General features: G+C 49.0%; 1 non-coding gene and 1 pseudogene across 1 annotated transcript; one reads left to right on the top strand and one right to left on the bottom strand.

Moving 5' to 3' along the window:
• The first annotated feature begins 11,622 nt into the window (after positions 1-11,622).
• LOC131270764 (5.8S ribosomal RNA) lies at positions 11,623-11,777 on the top strand. Its single transcript, XR_009179779.1, has one exon. It is a non-coding gene; the product is annotated as a 5.8S ribosomal RNA (ribosomal RNA).
• A 4,341-nt stretch (positions 11,778-16,118) lies between these two features.
• LOC131270769 (large subunit ribosomal RNA) overlaps positions 16,119-18,861 on the bottom strand; it is a 7,506-nt pseudogene continuing 4,763 nt past the window's right edge.

Raw genomic sequence — 18,861 nt, 5'->3', positions numbered from 1 at the left:
AAGCAAGGCAAACTTATATGAAGCAAAGGACCCATATGGGTCATATGGTATTTTACGAAAAATCGGCTAAGTCCCAAAATGATGATGTCAGAACTACACTCAAATGTTACCATACCAAGCAAGGCAAACTTATATGAAGCAAAGGACCCTGATGGGTCATATGGTATTGGTCGAAAAATCGGCTAAGTCCCAAAATGGGGATGTCAGAACTACACTCATGTGTTACCACACCAAGCAAGGCAAACTTATATGAAGCAAAGGACCCATATGGGTCATATGGTATTTTACGAAAAATCGGCTAAGTCCCAAAATGGGGATGTCAGAACTACACTCAAATGTTACCACACCAAGCAAGGCAAACTTATATGAAGCAAAGGACCCTGATGGGTCATATGGTATTTTACGAAAAATCGGCTAAGTCCCAAAATGGGGATGTCAGAACTACACTCAAATGTTACCACACCAAGCAAGGCAAACTTATATGATGCAAAGGACCCTGATGGGTCATATGGTATTTTACGAAAAATCGGCTAAGTCCCAAAATGGGGATGTCAGAACTACACTCAAATGTTACCACACCAAGCAAGGCAAACTTATATGAAGCAAAGGACCCTGATGGGTCATATGGTATTTTACGAAAAATCGGCTAAGTCCCAAAATGGGGATGTCAGAACTACACTCAAATGTTACCACACCAAGCAAGGCAAAGTACCTAGGTGAACCCTAGGAAGAAACACGGACCAAGTCAGATGGCCTAAGTCAATAGAACAAGTGACCTAGGCAAAGTTGTATGGCGCTGAGGACCCTGAAAAATCTGGTTAGTGTAGTTTAGACAGGGTAGGTTTTTGGGTCGGCCGAACCCCCTTATTTTGGGTTTTGGCCTCATCAAGAAGCTACACCTAGGCAAACTGCCTAGGGTGAAAGTGCGAAGACCAATCGAATAGTAAGACAAGTTTTGACCGATCGCCCTAGGCAAGCTTGTATGAAGAAAGGGACCCTAAGGGTCATATGGAAATACATGAAAAATCGGCTAAGTCCCAAAATTGGGATGTCAGAACTACACTAAAAAGTTACCACATCAAGCAAGGCAAACTACCTAGGTGAACCCTAGCAAGAAACACGGACCAAATCAGATGGCCTAAGTCAAGAGAACAAGTGACCTAGGCAAAGTTGTATGACGGTGAGGACCCTGAAAAATCTGGTTAGTGTAGTTTAGACAGGGGAGGTTTTTGGGTCGGCTGAACCTCCTTATTTTGGGTTTTGACCTCCTCAAGAAGCTACACCTAGGCAAACTGCCTAGGGTGAAAGTGCGAAGACCAATCGAATAGTAAGACAAGTTTTGACCGATCGCCCTAGGCAAGCTTGTATGAAGAAAGGGACCCTATGGGTCATATGGAAATACATGAAAAATCGGCTAAGTCCCAAAATTGGGATGTCTGAACTACACTAAAAAGTTACCACATCAAGCAAGGCAAAGTACCTAGGTGAACCCTAGGAAGAAACACGGACCAAGTCAGATGGCCTAAGTCAAGAGTACAAGTGACCTAGGCAAAGTTGTATGGCGCTGAGGACCCTGAAAAATCGGGTTAGTGTAGTTCAGACAGGGGAGGTTTCAGGGTCGGCTGGACCTCCTTATTTCGGGTTTTGGCCTCCTCAAGAAGACAGACCTAGGCGAATTGCCTAGGGTGAAACTGCGAAGACCAATCGAATAGTAAGACAAGTTTTGACCGATCGCCCTAGGCAAGCTTGTATGAAGAAAGGGACCCTATGGGTCATATGGAAATACATGAAAAATCGGCTAAGTCCCAAAATTGGGATGTCTGAACTACACTAAAAAGTTACCACATCAAGCAAGGCAAAGTACCTAGGTGAACCCTAAGAAGAAACACGGACCAAGTCAGATGGCCTAAGTCAAGAGTACATGTGACCTAGGCAAAGTTGTATGGCGCTGAGGACCCTGAAAAATCGGGTTAGTGTAGTTCAGACAGGGGAGGTTTTTGGGTCGGCTGAACCTCCTTATTTTGGGTTTTGACCTCCTCAAGAAGCTACACCTAGGCAAACTGCCTAGGGTGAAAGTGCGAAGACCAATCGAATAGTAAGACAAGTTTTGACCGATCGCCCTAGGCAAGCTTGTATGAAGAAAGGGACCCTATGGGTCATATGGAAATACATGAAAAATCGGCTAAGTCCCAAAATTGGGATGTCTGAACTACACTAAAAAGTTACCACATCAAGCAAGGCAAAGTACCTAGGTGAACCCTAGCAAGAAACACGGACCAAGTCAGATGGCCTAAGTCAAGAGAACAAGTGACCTAGGCAAAGTTGTATGACGGTGAGGACCCTGAAAAATCTGGTTAGTGTAGTTTAGACAGGGGAGGTTTTTGGGTCGGCTGAACCTCCTTATTTTGGGTTTTGACCTCCTCAAGAAGCTACACCTAGGCAAACTGCCTAGGGTGAAAGTGCGAAGACCAATCGAATAGTAAGACAAGTTTTGACCGATCGCCCTAGGCAAGCTTGTATGAAGAAAGGGACCCTATGGGTCATATGGAAATACATGAAAAATCGGCTAAGTCCCAAAATTGGGATGTCTGAACTACACTAAAAAGTTACCACAGCAAGCAAGGCAAAGTACCTAGGTGAACCCTAGGAAGAAACACGGACCAAGTCAGATGGCCTAAGTCAAGAGTACAAGTGACCTAGGCAAAGTTGTATGGCGCTGAGGACCCTGAAAAATCGGGTTAGTGTAGTTCAGACAGGGGAGGTTTCTGGGTCGGCTGAACCTCCTTATTTCGGGTTTTGGCCTCCTCAAGAAGACAGACCTAGGCAAACTGCCTAGGGTGAAAGTGCGAAGACCAATCGAATAGTAAGACAAGTTTTGACCGATCGCCCTAGGCAAGCTTGTATGAAGAAAGGGACCCTATGGGTCATATGGAAATACATGAAAAATCGGCTAAGTCCCAAAATTGGGATGTCTGAACTACACTAAAAAGTTACCACATCAAGCAAGGCAAAGTACCTAGGTGAACCCTAGGAAGAAACACGGACCAAGTCAGATGGCCTAAGTCAAGAGTACAAGTGACCTAGGCAAAGTTGTATGGCGCTGAGGACCCTGAAAAATCGGGTTAGTGTAGTTCAGACAGGGGAGGTTTCTGGGTCGGCTGAACCTCCTTATTTCGGGTTTTGGCCTCCTCAAGAAGACAGACCTAGGCAAAGTGCCTAGGGTGAAAGTGCGAAGACCAATCGAATAGTAAGACAAGTTTTGACCGATCGCCCTAGGCAAGCTTGTATGAAGAAAGGGACCCTATGGGTCATATGGAAATATACGAAAAATCGGCTAAGTCCCGAAATTGGGATGTCTGAACTACACTAAAAAGTTACCACATCAAGCAAGGCAAAGTACCTAGGTGAACCCTAGGAAGAAACACGGACCAAGTCAGATGGCCTAAGTCAAGAGTACAAGTGACCTAGGCAAAGTTGTATGGCGCTAAGGACCATGAAAAATCGGGTTAGTGTAGTTAAGACAGGGGAGGTTTCAGGGTCGGCTGGACCTCCTTATTTCGGGTTTTGGCCTCCTCAAGAAGACAGACCTAGGCGAACTGCCTAGGGTGAAAGTGCGAAGACCAATCGAATAGTAAGACAAGTTTTGACCGATCGCCCTAGGCAAGCTTGTATGAAGAAAGGGACCCTATGGGTCATATGGAAATACATGAAAAATCGGCTAAGTCCCAAAATTAGGATGTCTGAACTACACTAAAAAGTTACCACATCAAGCAAGGCAAAGTACCTAGGTGAACCCTAGGAAGAAACACGGACCAAGTCGGATGGCCTAAGTCAAGAGTACAAGTGACCTAGGCAAAGTTGTATGGCGCTGAGGACCCTGAAAAATCGGGTTAGTGTAGTTCAGACAGGGGAGGTTTCAGGGTCGGCCGAACCTCCTTATTTCGGGTTTTGGCCTCCTCAAGAAGACAGACCTAGGCGAACTGCCTAGGGTGAAAGTGCGAAGACCAATCGAATAGTAAGACAAGTTTTGACCGATCGCCCTAGGCAAGCTTGTATGAAGAAAGGGACCCTATGGGTCATATGGAAATATACGAAAAATCGGCTAAGTCCCAAAATTGGGATGTCAGAACTACACTATAAAGTTACCACATTAGCAAGGCAGACTTGTATGAAGAACGGGACCCTGGTGAAAGTAGCAAATATCCCAAACCGAACATGAATATTATACACACAAGAGTACGAACATAAAGGAACACGGACCAAGCGTACCGAGAGAATCGGTACTATAGAACCCTCGTGGTTCTACACAAAGACTTTATGTTAGGGGTTCAAGCCCCATAGTACTCAAACGGTGACAGTAGCAAATATCCCAAAACGAACGTGAATCTTATTCACAAGAGTACGAACATAAAGGAACACGGACCAAGCGTACCGAGAGAATCGGTACTATAGAGCCCTCGTGGTTCTACACAAAGACTTTATGTTCGGGGTTCACACCCCAAATCGAACGTGGAATTTACTTTCTGATGGTCATGCGGTCGTCCAAAGGGGTCTAGTATCCTGGGATGACAAGCATCACGGGCACAGCTCGTATCAAAACAGTCGAAGAGGCCCGCGAAAGCTTGCTTTCCATGGCTATGCGATGCACAAATTGAGTTTACTCACCGTAGTATAAAACGAACGAACCGAACCTATCCGAGTAGGGATAATGGGCGCAGTAACATACTTCTGTGACCCAGCGAGAGTTGAACGAGGTGACATGAACTGTCAGTGGCTTATATCAGATGGGATACATACATGAGATTGCTTTCAAATCTACACTCGAAAACCTAACCAAGTAAAAGCGAACGTGGGAAGGATTCGAAACCGGTCACGAAATCTTAAGCTGGAAAGAGTCATCACTATGGATACATATTATGCGAAACCAATCAAGTGCTCAGTACTGATCCAAAACCTAAGAGCACTAGTGAACACCTTATTCTCACCCTAGTTCACATCCAAGTGATCGACCACTTGTGTGAAGCAAAGACCAATCGAATTCCTCAATGAACCGAACACTATGAACAAATGGCCAGAAACGTTATAACTATCCAAACATCCTACTATCTAGCGAAAGTCATCACGATGGAACCATACAATGATCTTAACCTATAGCGCTCACCTATTCCTACCCAGAGTGCAAGTGAACAGATTGCCCACCCTTACCAGTTCACAACCACGTGATCGACTAACATACCGAGGTTACCACAAGTCAAAGTTATACGTTTACAAGCGCAAGACCAATCGAAAACCCCGAAAGCAATCTCGACCCAAAATGTATTATCCGTGAGTGTAGTCGAGTCTCGTACTCGTCATCTGTAATCGTCGGATAGAATATCCAGTACACGGTTGTCTTTCCAAATAAAATCTACATACAGAACTCGCTCTTGGCAAATGGGTGGCATTGGCGCAATCAGGAGCGAGTTCCCGTCCGGGTGCCAAGTGATTGGCAAATGTCTGGGGGAAAGCAACCATATGTTGATTTGTCTGTTAGTGTACTGGGTGTTTGAGGTATGTAGTATCCACGCTTGGTTGGGTGTGTCAGAGGACCATGGATGCGTTCACAACCCCAATTGGGGTACATCGGGAATGATTTTGTGGAACCGATGTGCCCGGCACACACTAAGTTTTGTTGCAAGTTAATAGTGTGCCATGTCCGGGGGGGGTTGTGATTAAACTCTGGTGAATTGCGTACTGTGGTGATTGGGGTATGAAAGCCCCGCAGTTGCAATGATCGGACGCGCCTAGCGTGTCCTTTAGTTGATGGTAGGGAAATGAAGGCCCTTGTCAGCTCACCTAAGTATTCATGGAAGTTTGGCATAAGGTCGCTGTGGTAGGGGTATGAAGGCCCCGTCAGCGCATGCACAATCGGGCGCACGAGCGCTTAGCGGAGTCGAATGCCGCTCAAGTGCCTGTCCGGTGCATCGGGTGTGTGTGATACGAGGGCAATGAGGTTCGCACGGGGGCTCGCCTCCCGTGTGCTACCGGACTTGACAACATATAGAACGTGGTGTTTGCTCCTCCGGGTGCAATGGGACAATGAACATTCGAACGCAAAGTCGGAATTCTGGTTGATCCTACCAGTAATATACGCTCGTCTCAAAGGTTAAGCCATGCATGTCTAAGTACAAACAGATTTAATGTGAAACCGCATAAGGCTCAGTATAACAGCTATAATTTACGAGATCATCAACCTAGTTACTTGGATAACTGTGGAAAATCTAGAGCTAATACATGCAACATGCCAGGACCCTCGCGGGAACTGGTGCACTTATTAGTCAAACCAATCGCGGGTTCTCCGTGTCATTGAGTTGAAGTCTGGATAATGATGCTGATCGTATGGTCTCGCACCGACGACAGATCTCGCAAATATCTGCCCTATCAACTATGGATGGTAGTATAGAGGACTACCATGGTTGCAACGGGTAACGGGGAATCAGGGTTCGATTCCGGAGAGGGAGCCTGAGAAATGGCTACCACATCCAAGGAAGGCAGCAGGCGCGTAAATTACCCAATCCCGGGACGGGGAGGTAGTGACGAGAAATAACAATATGAAACTCTTTAATGATGTTTCATAATTGGAATGAGTAGAGCATAAATCCTTCTACGAGGATCAAGTGGAGGGCAAGTCTGGTGCCAGCAGCCGCGGTAATTCCAGCTCCACTAGCGTATATTAAAATTGTTGCGGTTAAAACGTTCGAAGTTGATACTTGTCCAACACAGTCCGGCTCCGCCGACCCGGTCAACCCGTGGTCGGTGGGCCAAGTCGGAATCTGGTTGCGACTCAATGGTGTGGTAGGGCACCAAGTCTGTGTCATGGTGTGCCCTTCAACGGGTGCAAGTGTAACATAGAGCTCGACCGCTCACGTTTACCTTGAACAAATTAGAGTGCTTAAAGCAGGGTGCCCAAACGCCCTAGAATAATCTTGCATGGAATAATGGAATACGACCTTGGTCTAATCTTTCATTGGTTTGTACTCAGACCGGAGGTAATGATTAACAGAAGTAGTTGGGGACACTAGTATTACGGCGCGAGAGGTGAAATTCGTAGACCGTCGTAAGACTAACTAAAGCGAAGGCATTTGTCAAGGATGCTTTCTTTAATCAAGAACGAAAGTTAGAGGATCGAAGGCGATTAGATACCGCCCTAGTTCTAACCGTAAACGATGCCAACTAGCAATTGGGAGACGCTACAACCAGGTGCTCTCAGTAGCTTCCGGGAAACCAAAGTCAGGTTCCGGGGGAAGTATGGTTGCAAAGTTGAAACTTAAAGGAATTGACGGAAGGGCACCACAATGAAATGGAGCTTGCGGTTCAATTTGACTCAACACGGGAAAACTTACCAGGTCCGAACTTATGGAGGTGAGACAGATTAATAGCTCTTTCTCAAATTTAAGGGTAGTGGTGCATGGCCGTTCTTAGTTCGTGGATTGATTTGTCTGGTTAATTCCGATAACGAACGTGACTCACATATGCTAACTAGAACGCAGTCAGCGTTAATGCGTCGATGCCGATTGGAACGGGTTAGGACCTTTCGGTGGAGTATGACCTGACACCTTCGCTGTTCGTGTGCGCAAGTGCACTTACGGTACGCTGCTTAGCAGGACAATTTGTGTTTAGCAAAATGAGATCGAGCGATAACAGGTCCGTGATGCCCTTAGATGTTCTGGGCTACACGCGTGCTACAATGTGGGTAGCAGCGTGTCTCCTATTCCGAGAGGAACGGGAAATCACTCAAATACTCACTTAGTAGGGATTATGGATTGCAATGGTCCATATGAACTCGGAACTTCTAGTAAGTGCTGGTCATCAGCCAGCGTTGAATACGTCCCTGCCCTTTGTACACACCGCCCGTCGCTACTACCGATGGATTATTTAGTGAGGTCTTTGGAGATGATCGTTCGCTGGATCCTCGTGAACCGCGTCTGCTTTATCGAAGTTGACCGAACTTGATGATTTAGAGGAAGTAAAAGTCGTAACAAGGTTTCCGTAGGTGAACCTGCGGAAGGATCATTAGTGGCCAAGTGATCCTTCCAGAAGTCCGAACCTGCGGGTTGAGACTTCGGCACAAGTTGCCATATGATAGTTGACGAAACACGTTAGAAGTCCGAACCTGCGGGTTGAGACTTCGGCACAAGTTGCCATATGATAGTTGACGAAACACGTTAGAAGTCCGAACCTGCGGGTTAAGACTTCGGCACAAGTTGCCATATGATAATTGACGAAACACTATAGAAGTCCGAACCTGCGGGTTGAGACTTCGGCACAAGTTGCCTTATATAAAACTTCGAACAAATACACAAGTCCGAACCTGCGGGTTGAGACTTCGGCACAAGTTGCCTTATACATGACTTCGAACAAATACACAAGTCCGAACCTGCGGGTTGAGACTTAGGCACAAGTTGCCTTATATACATACATTGGCCATATAAACAGATTTCCGAACCTGCGGGTTGAGACTTAGGCACAAGTTGCCATATTATATTCGATCAAACACTAAGTAGTCCGAACCTGCGGGTTGAGACTCAAGACCGTCACAAGATGTCACTATACAAGTCCGAACCTAAGGGTTGAGACTTAATGCGATCTAGATACCAAGTTGACATCCAATACCTGTTGAGCAAAACCAAAGATTCCCTGTTCTCGAATGATTACACTATATAACAGGGAATCATGAAGAAATCAAGCAAGCGTGAAACAAAGTCATCACTTGGGCATGCTCGATAGCCAACCACATGACCTTAACCTAAGAGAGCATGCAAACCACATGATACCTATAAACGATTAACCCGCCCTAGTTCAATCGTTCACCAAGTGATGACTTCAGTATGGCTAAGAGAAAAACTTTTAAATGGGAAAAACTCAAAGTCCGAACCTCCGGGTTGAGACTTCCGCGTCGGAGGTGGGCGCACCTCCTATCCGAAAGATGGTGAATCAGGGGTGTTCGATCAGCAATGGTCGAATGCCCCGTCGTAGTATAACTATGACAATCAAAGTCAAGACCTCCGGGTTGAGACTTTCCGCGTCCGGAGGTACGCGTACCGCCTACCCGAAAGATGGTGTGCTTCTGGGGTATTCGATGAGTCGGATACCCCGTCGTAGTTCAACTATGACAATCAAAGTCAAGACCTCCGGGTTGAGACTTTCCGCGAGTACAAGCATAAAGGAACACGGACCAAGCCGTACCGAGAGAATCGGTACTAGAGCCCTCGTGGTTCTACATTGAGAGAGCCCTCGTGGTTCTCATTAGGGGCTTTATGCAAGAAGTACTCAATACTGTGGTGTGAAGTATAAAGTATAGAGTCCTCCACTGGTCCACGCTGCTCCGGCGGTCCTGGGTAAGATAGTTCATTCTAGCTTGCCCTATGTGGAAGAGGACTCAATACCCTACCTGTTGAGCTTGAAACAAAGTCATCACTTGGGCATGCTCATATTGCCATACACAATTACATTATATTCGAATGAGCATGCAAGCGACCCTATATAGACCGAACCAAAACGATTGATACCGCCGTAGTTCACCCCCACCAAGTGATGACTTCAGTATGGCTAGTGTGTGAAGTATAAAGTATAGTCCTCATCTGGTCCACGCTGCTTTGCAGTCCTGGGTAAGATAGTTAATTCTAGCTTGCCCTATGTGGAAGAGGACATAATACTTAATACTTTGAGTACAAGCATAAAGGAACACGGACCAAGCCGTACCGAGAGAATCGGTACTAGAGCCCTCGTGGTTCTACATTGAGAGAGCCCTCGTGGTTCTCATTAGGGGCTTTATGCAAGACGTACTCAATACTGTGGTGTGAAGTATAAAGTATAGAGTCCTCCACTGGTCCACGCTGCTCCGGCGGTCCTGGGTAAGATAGTTCATTCTAGCTTGCTCTATGTGGAAGAGGACTCAATACCCTACCTGTTGAGCTTGAAACAAAGTCATCACTTGGGCATGCTCATATTGCCATACAATATTCCATTATCTACTAATGAGCATGCAGCTATATGATTATAACCTGTAAACGATTACCCCGCCGTAGTTCAACGCTTCAACCAAGTGATGACTTCAGTATGGCTAGTGTGTGAAGTATAAAGTATAGTCCTCCCCTGGTCCACACTGCTTCGGCGGTCCTGGGTAAGATAGTTAGTTCTAGCTTGCCCTATGTGGAAGAGGACATCATACTTAATACTGTGGTGCAATGAACAAAGTATAGTCCTCCACTGGTCCACGCTGCTTCGGCGGTCCTGGGTAAGATAGTTAATTCTAGCTTGCCCTATGTGGAAGAGGGCATACAAGACAAAGTATAGTTCTCCCCTGGTCCACGCTGCTTCGGCGGTCCTGGGTAAGATAGTTAATTCTAGCTTGCCCTATGTGGAAGAGAGCATACATGAACAAAGAACGAAGGTTATGATCGAGGAATGATTCGACAACTAACCGATGGTATGAAATGTGAAGAATTCAAGCAAGCACACAATCAAGTCATCACTTGGGCATGCTCGATAGCCAACCCTATGACATTAACCTAGTAGAGCATGCGATAACCAATATATATACAAGTAACGTAAACGATGCCCCTCCCTAGTTCAGCGCTTCAACCAAGTGATGACTTCAGAATGGCTAAATCAAATCGGTTCAAAACATACCATCGGTACCCTATTGAAACACACAAGTCGATATCAAACCTCATGATTGTGTAGTCCTCCACTGGTCCACGCCGCTTCGGCCGTCCTGGGTAAAATGGAACATTCCAGCTTGCCCTATGTGGAAGAGGGCACATTACTCAATACTGTGGTGTGAAGTATAAAGTTCAGTTCTCCCCTGGTCCACGCTGCTTCGGCGGTCCTGGGTAAGATAGTTAATTCTAGCTTGCCCTATGTGGAAGAGGACACTTAATACTTCGTCTCTAAGCGGCGGCTTGACTCCTCCCTACGGGGAACGGGTTTACGCGCACAGCGGCGGCTTACGCACTATGGCAGTCATGGATGCCTTACGTTTCTATGAAAAGTGTGTTCCTCCCCTGGTCCACGCTGCTTCGGCAGTCCTGGGTAAGATAGTTAGTTCTAGCTTGCCCTATGTGGAAGAGGACACGTAGACTTACTGTGGTGTGAAGTATAAGGTTCAGTTCTCCCCTGGTCCACGCCGCTTCGGCCGTCCTGGGTAAAATGGATTCATCCAGCTTGCCCTATGTGGAATGAGGACACTTTATGCTTCGTCTCTAAGCGGCGGCTTGCTCCTCCCTACGGGGAACGGGTATACGCGCACAGCGGCGGCTTACGTTATGGCAGTCATGGATGCCTTACGTTTCCATGAAAAGTGTGTTCCTCCCCTGGTCCACGCTGCTTCGGCAGTCCTGGGTAAGATAGTTAGTTCTAGCTTGCCCTATGTGGAAGAGGACACGTAGACTTACTGTGGTGTGAAGTATAAGGTTCAGTTCTCCCCTGGTCCACGCCGCTTCGGCCGTCCTGGGTAAAATGGATTAATCCAGCTTGCCCTATGTGGAATGAGGACACTTTATGCTTCGTCTCTAAGCGGCGGCTTGCTCCTCCCTACGGGGAACGGGTATACGCGCACAGCGGCGGCTTACGCAAGTTAGTCACCCTCGGCAGTGGATCACTCGGCTCATGGATCGATGAAGACCGCAGCTAACTGCGCGTCATAATGTGAACTGCAGGACACATGAACATTGATAAGTTGAACGCATATTGCACGTCGTGGGAACCTACCATGATGTACAGATGACTGAGCGCTTATATTTGAGAAATGTATCGCATACATTTAACTACGCCGTGACACCCGTCACGAGACGTGCACCATGATGTTAACTAGGGTTGCGACGACCCGCTAGCATTAAAGAACCCGTGGTTTACAATATACTGGCATTGGAATTCGAAGTATTTAGAGCGTCCGTGTTCCCGCGTGAGGCGGAAGTACGAGGAGAAGGCGTGCTTGTGGTGTCTGTGGTGGTGTTTACTGATGTCTAGCTTCAGCTTATTTATTTATTTAAATAGAAGCGAAGATGTCAAAGTAGCGTCGAAGCAGCAGCGGTAGCACAAATGATTCAAGTATGGAAGTTGACCAAAGGAACACAAACAAACTAGCGTATGGGCAATGGAAGGTATCAGTGAGTTAAACCACATGCGGGCTAACAGCCCGTTAACCGAGTCCAACGGTACATATTGGACATTGAAACAAAGTAGTCGCAAGCCAGATGTGACGATAACAACCGCAAGGTACATAAGCCTCAGTTCATGTGTGACAACCCCCTGAATTTAAGCATATTAATAAGGGGAGGAAAAGAAACCAACCGGGATTCCCTGAGTAGCTGCGAGCGAAACGGGAGAAGCTCAGCACGTAGGGGTGGCGGCCCGTCCGTCTATCCGATTCCGTGTACTGGTGCGTCTCACTATCCGTCATCTTAGCGCTTTTCAAGTCCAACTTGAATGTGGCTCAGAACCCATAGAGGGTGATAGGCCCGTAGAACAGCGCCCGTTGGATGATGGACCGAGCGTGCCATGGAGTCGTGTTGCTTGATAGTGCAGCACTAAGTGGGAGGTAAACTCCTTCTAAAGCTAAATACAACCATGAGACCGATAGTAAACAAGTACCGTGAGGGAAAGTTGAAAAGCACTCTGAATAGAGAGTCAAATAGTACGTGAAACTGCCGAGGGTGTGAAGCTCGTTGAACTCAATTATCCATAGGACTATGACGCCCTCCTTGGACTGTCAGCAGAATCGTTCTGGACTGGCCCGACCCTTGTGAGTTGTCATGGTCCGCGTGTGGACATCGTGATCCATTACGAAATGTTAGCGGTGACTCCGGTTGCCGCGAGCATGTCTGACACTAGGTCCCAAGAAACTGCTGTCGACCCTCTACGTACCTTCAATGGTGACGATGGGCTATCGGAACCCACGGGTAACCGGTTTTCTTCATGTGGTAACTTGCTTGCACATGTGGTAACTTGATAGTGTATTTCCGACAGACCCAATCTCGGACTTAGCCGATTTTTCTCTTCGTATAATATGGATCCATCACTAGGCCATCTTGCTTGCTTGTGTGGTAACTTCATAGTGTATATCTGACAGACCCAATCTCGGACTTAGCCGATTTTTCTCTTCATATTATATGGATCCATCACTAGGCCATCTTGCTTGCTTGTGTGGTTACTTGATAGTGTATTTCTGACCGACCCAATCTCGGACTTAGCCGATTTTTCTCTTCATATTATATGGATCCTGGACTTAGCCGATTATAAGGTTATTATATATGGATCCTGGACTAAGCCGATTTTTCTCTTCATATAATATGGATCCTGGACTTAGCCGATTTTTCTCTTCATATCATATGGATCCATCACTAGGCCATCTTGCTTGCTTGTGTGGTAACTTGATAGTGTATTTCCGACAGACCCAATCTCGGACTTAGCCGATTTTTCTCTTCATATAATATGGATCCTCGACTTAGCCGATTATAAGGTTATTATATATGGATCCTGGACTTAGCCGATTTTTCTGTTCATATCATATGGATCCTGGACTTAGCCGATTATTAGGTTATTATATATGGATCCTGGACTTAGCCGATTTTTCTGTTCATATCATATGGATCCTGGACTTAGCCGATTATTAGGTTATTATATATGGATCCTGGACTTAGCCGATTTTTCTGTTCATATCATATGGATCCTGGACTTAGCCGATTATTAGGTTATTATATATGGATCCTGGACTTAGCCGATTTTTCTATTCATATCATATGGATCCTGGTCTTAGCCGATTATTAGGTTATGATATATGGATCCTGGACTTAGCCGATTTTTCTCTTCATATAATATGGATCCTTGACTTAGCCGATTTTCTCTTCATATAATATGGATCCGGGACTTAGCCAATTTTTCTCTTCATGTGGTAACGTATGCCAATCGCTCACAAGTCATGGGATAAGGGTACTTGTGTTCTTCCATCTTCTAAGTCCCGCACGGGGACATCGTGATCGCCCCAAGTCCGGAATAGCGCCAAGTCAAGCCCCACGGAGGCCGTGGAGGACCTGTTAGCGGCGGCTATCCTGACAGCACTAATCCGGACTTAGAAAATATATCTTTCTAATCGAACACCACACACGCAACACCACCATACCACCATCTCCTTGCAAGTACCTAAGTACCCGCAACTCCATGGTGAAGGCAATGTCACTCCATCACCAACCTCTTTGCACTGCAAGCACTTGCGTACCCACAACACTCCGAAGAAGGCAACGGCGCGCGATGCTCGACTCCACACACCACACCACACCACACCACCGGTGGCCAGCCAGCCAGCCAGCCCAGCTAAGGGCTAACCCACCAACCAACCACCAATGGCCTAGGCCAGCCGGATCCCACCTTCAAGTCCAAGCACAGCCAAGTGCAAGTACCGCCAAGTGTTCACCAACCAACCATCACACCAGGTCAGCCGGCCGGTACCCACCTTCAAGTGCCATTACCCTCGGGTGCAAGCTCAATCAAGTGTTAACCAACCAACCCGGCCAAGGCAGCCAACAGGCCGGCACCCTACAGCACCGACCCGCCATCACCACCTCAACCGTTGACCATGCAAGTGGTCTCGGACAACAGGCGATACCCGAAGTACATCCGAAGAGTGTATATCAAGTGTTTGTTCACCAAGTCCTCAACCAACCCCAAGTACCCGGAGGTACCCAGAGTGTTGGATCCGCCAACCCGTCCCGGCACTCCAAGTCCTCGCGAACCCAAAGTGTTTGCCCGGTAGGGCCATTAGATCACAACGCTTGCTAACCATGCAAGTGGCCTCGAACAAAGTGACAGGGGTATCTTCACCAAGTTCTCAACCAACCCCAAGTACCCGGAGGTACCCAGAGTGTTGGGTCCGCCAACCTATACCAGCACTCCAAGTCCTTGCGAACCCAAAGTGTTTGCCCGGTAGGGCCATTAGACCACAACGCTTGCTAACCATGCAAGTGGTCTCGGACAACAGGCGATACCCGAAGTACATCCGAAGAGTGTATATCAAGTGTTTGTTCACCAAGTCCTCAACCAACCCCAAGTACCCGGAGGTACCCAGAGTGTTGGATCCGCCAACCCGTCCCGGCACTCCAAGTCCTTGCGAACCCAAAGTGTTTGCCCGGTAGGGCCATTGAATCACAACGCTTGCTCCATGCAAGTGGCCTCGGACAACAGGTGACACCCGAAGTACATCCGGAGAGTGTACATCAAGTGTTTGTTCACCAAGTCCTCAACCAACCCCAAGTACCCGGAGGTACCCAGAGTGTTGGATCCGCCAACCCGTCCCGGCACTCCAAGTCCTTGCGAACCCAAAGTGTTTGCCCGGTAGGGCCATTGAATCACAACGCTTGCGACCATGCAAGTGGCCTCGGACAACAGGTGACACCCGAAGTACATCCGGAGAGTGTACATCAAGTGTTTGTTCACCAAGTCCTTAACCAACCCCAAGTACCCGGAGGTACCCAGAGTGTTGGATCCGCCAACCCGTCCCGGCACTCCAAGTCCTTGCGAACCCAAAGTGTTTGCCCGGTTGGGCCATTAGATCACAACGCTTGCTAACCATGCAAGTGGTCTGGAGTATAGGTGATACTGACATACCACCGAGATGGTACATCTAGTATTGGGTCACCAAAACCAAACCAACCCCAAGTATCAACCCGGCATACTCAGAGTGATGGATCCGCCAACCCGTCCCGGCACTCCAAGTCCTTGACGAACCGAAAGTGTTTGCCCGGTAAGGCCATTAGATCACAACGCTTGCTACCCCACGGCGAGCTAAACATGCAAGTGGTCTTAGGCAACAGGTGACACCCGAAATTCATCCGAAGATGGAATATCAAGTGTTTAATCACCAAGCCAGCATCCAAACACCAAGTACCCCGGGAGGACCCGATGCGTTGCGACCATCTCCAAGTTCTTGACGAACCCGCAGTGAAAGGCGGTAAGGCCTCTGGGCCGCAACGCTCGCATGTGTTAACCCGCAAACACCACTGACCGGTCGGTCCACCGCAAGGGTGGGTCCAACTAGTCCACACACGGTATGCCGCATGTGCCCCCCGGGGGGAGCACACCGCACACAACCACCAAGCATGGGTCGCCTGAAAGGATCGAAATGTACATCTCTCTTCAATGCGTAGCGCCCAGCCTGCAAACCCGTCGTTTTCGGGTGGTCTTAGGAGTCGAAACTATTCTTGGAAGATCGGCAAGCACAACGCCTTTTCCCACTTCAGGTACTTCGGCGAGCGCACTCGCGATAGGCTCAGTTTGAGGGTTTCCAATAAATGGAAAGAGTCTATAGAAGACTCAATCCGGTCTCGTGATGTTATTAGCCATCTAGCTAACGACTCCTATACATATACTACCAGCCTGGTTCGGTTACGACCTTAGAGGCGTTCAGGCATAATCCGACGGACGTAGCGTCATACCAAAGTCCGCTCGGACTAGTATTGAGCCATTGGTCCGTACCTGTGGTTCCTCTCGTACTGCACAGGAATTCCATTGAGATAGTACTTGCACACCAGTAGGGTAAAACTAACCTGTCTCACGACGGTCTAAACCCAGCTCACGTTCCCTTGAAAGGGTGAACAATCCTACGCTTTGTGAATTTTGCTTCGCAATGATAGGAAGAGCCGACATCGAAGGATCAAAAAGCCACGTCGCTATGAACGCTTGGCGGCCACAAGCCAGTTATCCCTGTATCTCTGCACCTTCCGCCGGAGCCGTAGCAGGTCAACGTAGGCAACCGCAGCAGCAACATCAGCAGCGTTCCCAGCAACAGCAGCGTCAGTCAGCGTGGCCGCGTTGGAAGCTGCGCCAGTTTAATCCGGAGGCCTTTCAGATCGCGCTTCGGGTATCCGGGTTTGCGGACTCTTCGCTGACGCCCGGGGATCTCACCGCTGGGCTGACACGGGCCTGCGACGAGGTGATGCAACGGACATCGGGTGATCAGTTCATGGTGCGGAGCCGAACCTACTGGTGGACGGAGGCCATCAGCCTGCTGCGCGACGTATGCAAATCATCGGAAGCGGCGGTCTTGGCAGCCAGGAGAGGCGTGGAGCGAGACCTGGCGAGAGAACGCCACAAAAGCTGCAAAAAGGATCTCGCCCGCGCAATCAAGGCCAGTAAAGATCGATCCTTTGATGAGATGATAGAGGAGGCGGAAGCAAACGTGTACGGCACCGCCTACAAAGTAGTGATGGCACGACTGAGAGGCAGCCGTGTACCACCGGAGAGGGATCCCGTAGTGCTTGAACGAGTCGTCGCGGAGCTGTTTCCGGACCATGGACCGTTCGAGTGGCCCACCGCGGACATTGCGGACCTCGAACAGACGTCCCAGGAGCCAGCGCGAAACGTTACCACCGAGGAGCTCCTTACGATAGCAGCGACGATGGTGCCAACCAAGGCCCCCGGACCGGATGGCATTTCGAACGCAGCGTTGAAGGTGGCTGTCAGGGAACACACGGACATCTTTCGGCAGGTGTTCCAGGACTGCTTTGACCAGTGTGTCTTCCCTCCGGAGTGGAAAAGGCAGCGCCTTGCGTTGATGCCAAAGTTCGGTCGACCCCCGGGAGAAGCGTCATCATTCCGGCCACTCGGAATGCTCGATGGGTCCGGCAAAATTTTGGAGCGGCTCATCCTTGATCGCCTGAACGACCACCTCGAGGACCCGGACCATCCTCGTCTGTCGCCTTCCCAGTATGGCTTCCGGAAGGGAAGGTCGACCATCCAGGCGATCCAGCGCGTTAAGGAGGCTGGTCAGCGTGCAATGGCCCACCGGATGACGGACCGCAGGGCCAATAAGTGCCTCATGGTGGTATCTCTTGATGTGCGAAATGCCTTCAACACTGCGAGCTGGCTGTCCATCGCCTTAGCTCTGCAGGAGAAGCATGTACCAGCTTGTCTGCAGCGGATCCTGGGGAGCTGGTTCCAGGGGAGAAAGCTGTTGTACGCAACGTCGGAGGGTCCAGTCATCAAGGAGCTTTCAGCGGGGGTGCCACAAGGGTCGATCCTCGGACCAACCTTGTGGAACACGATGTATGATTCCGTGTTATCCATCGTCATGCCTGCCGGAGTGGAGCTGGTCGCCTTCGCCGACGACCTTGTGCTCCTGGCCCCAGGCACCACCCCGGAAGTGGCAGCAAGGTTGGCCGAGCGGGCAGTAGACCGTGTGGTTCTTTGGATGCGCGAGCACCGTCTGGAGTTAGCAGCGGCGAAGACGGACATCGTAATGCTGTCCAAAAAGAAGAGGAATTACACCGGCATCCCCGTCACCATCAACGGAGTGCCTCTCCTCTCTACCACGGACATCCGATACCTGGGCGTTCGCATCCAGTACCACCTAAAATGGTTGGAGCATGCCAGGTTCGTGACAGGGAAGGCATCAAAGGTAGCGGAGGCACTGGCGCTTCTCATGCGGCGGCACAGCGGTCCGAAGTGTAAGAAGCGCCGCTTGCTGGTGTCCGTGGTCAACAGCATCCTGAGATATGGGGCACCCGTATGGCAGGAGGGCGTGGAGACCAGGGAGGTGCGCCGACTGCTGGAGCGGACGCAGAAGAAGGTCGTCGTAGGAGCAGCCTTCGCGTTCCGAACCATTTCGTACGAGGCTGCTGGCGTTATCGCGGGGACCATACCAATCTCACTGTTGGTGAAGGAGGACGGCCGGTTCTACCAGCGCCGACTGGACCCCAACAACGCGGGAATGACGGCGAAGCAGGTACGTGAGCGGGAACGAAACACCACCTTTCGTCAGTGGCAGGACGACTGGGACCGGATCGGTCGGACGGGAAGCCGTTTCACTCGCTGGACCCGTAGAGTGAT

Source organism: Anopheles coustani (genome assembly GCF_943734705.1).
Source record: "Anopheles coustani chromosome X unlocalized genomic scaffold, idAnoCousDA_361_x.2 X_unloc_57, whole genome shotgun sequence".
NCBI classification, from domain to species: Eukaryota; Metazoa; Arthropoda; class Insecta; order Diptera; family Culicidae; genus Anopheles; species Anopheles coustani.
Note: the sequence above shows the minus strand (reverse complement) of the source record. Positions and strands in the feature narration are given on the sequence as shown.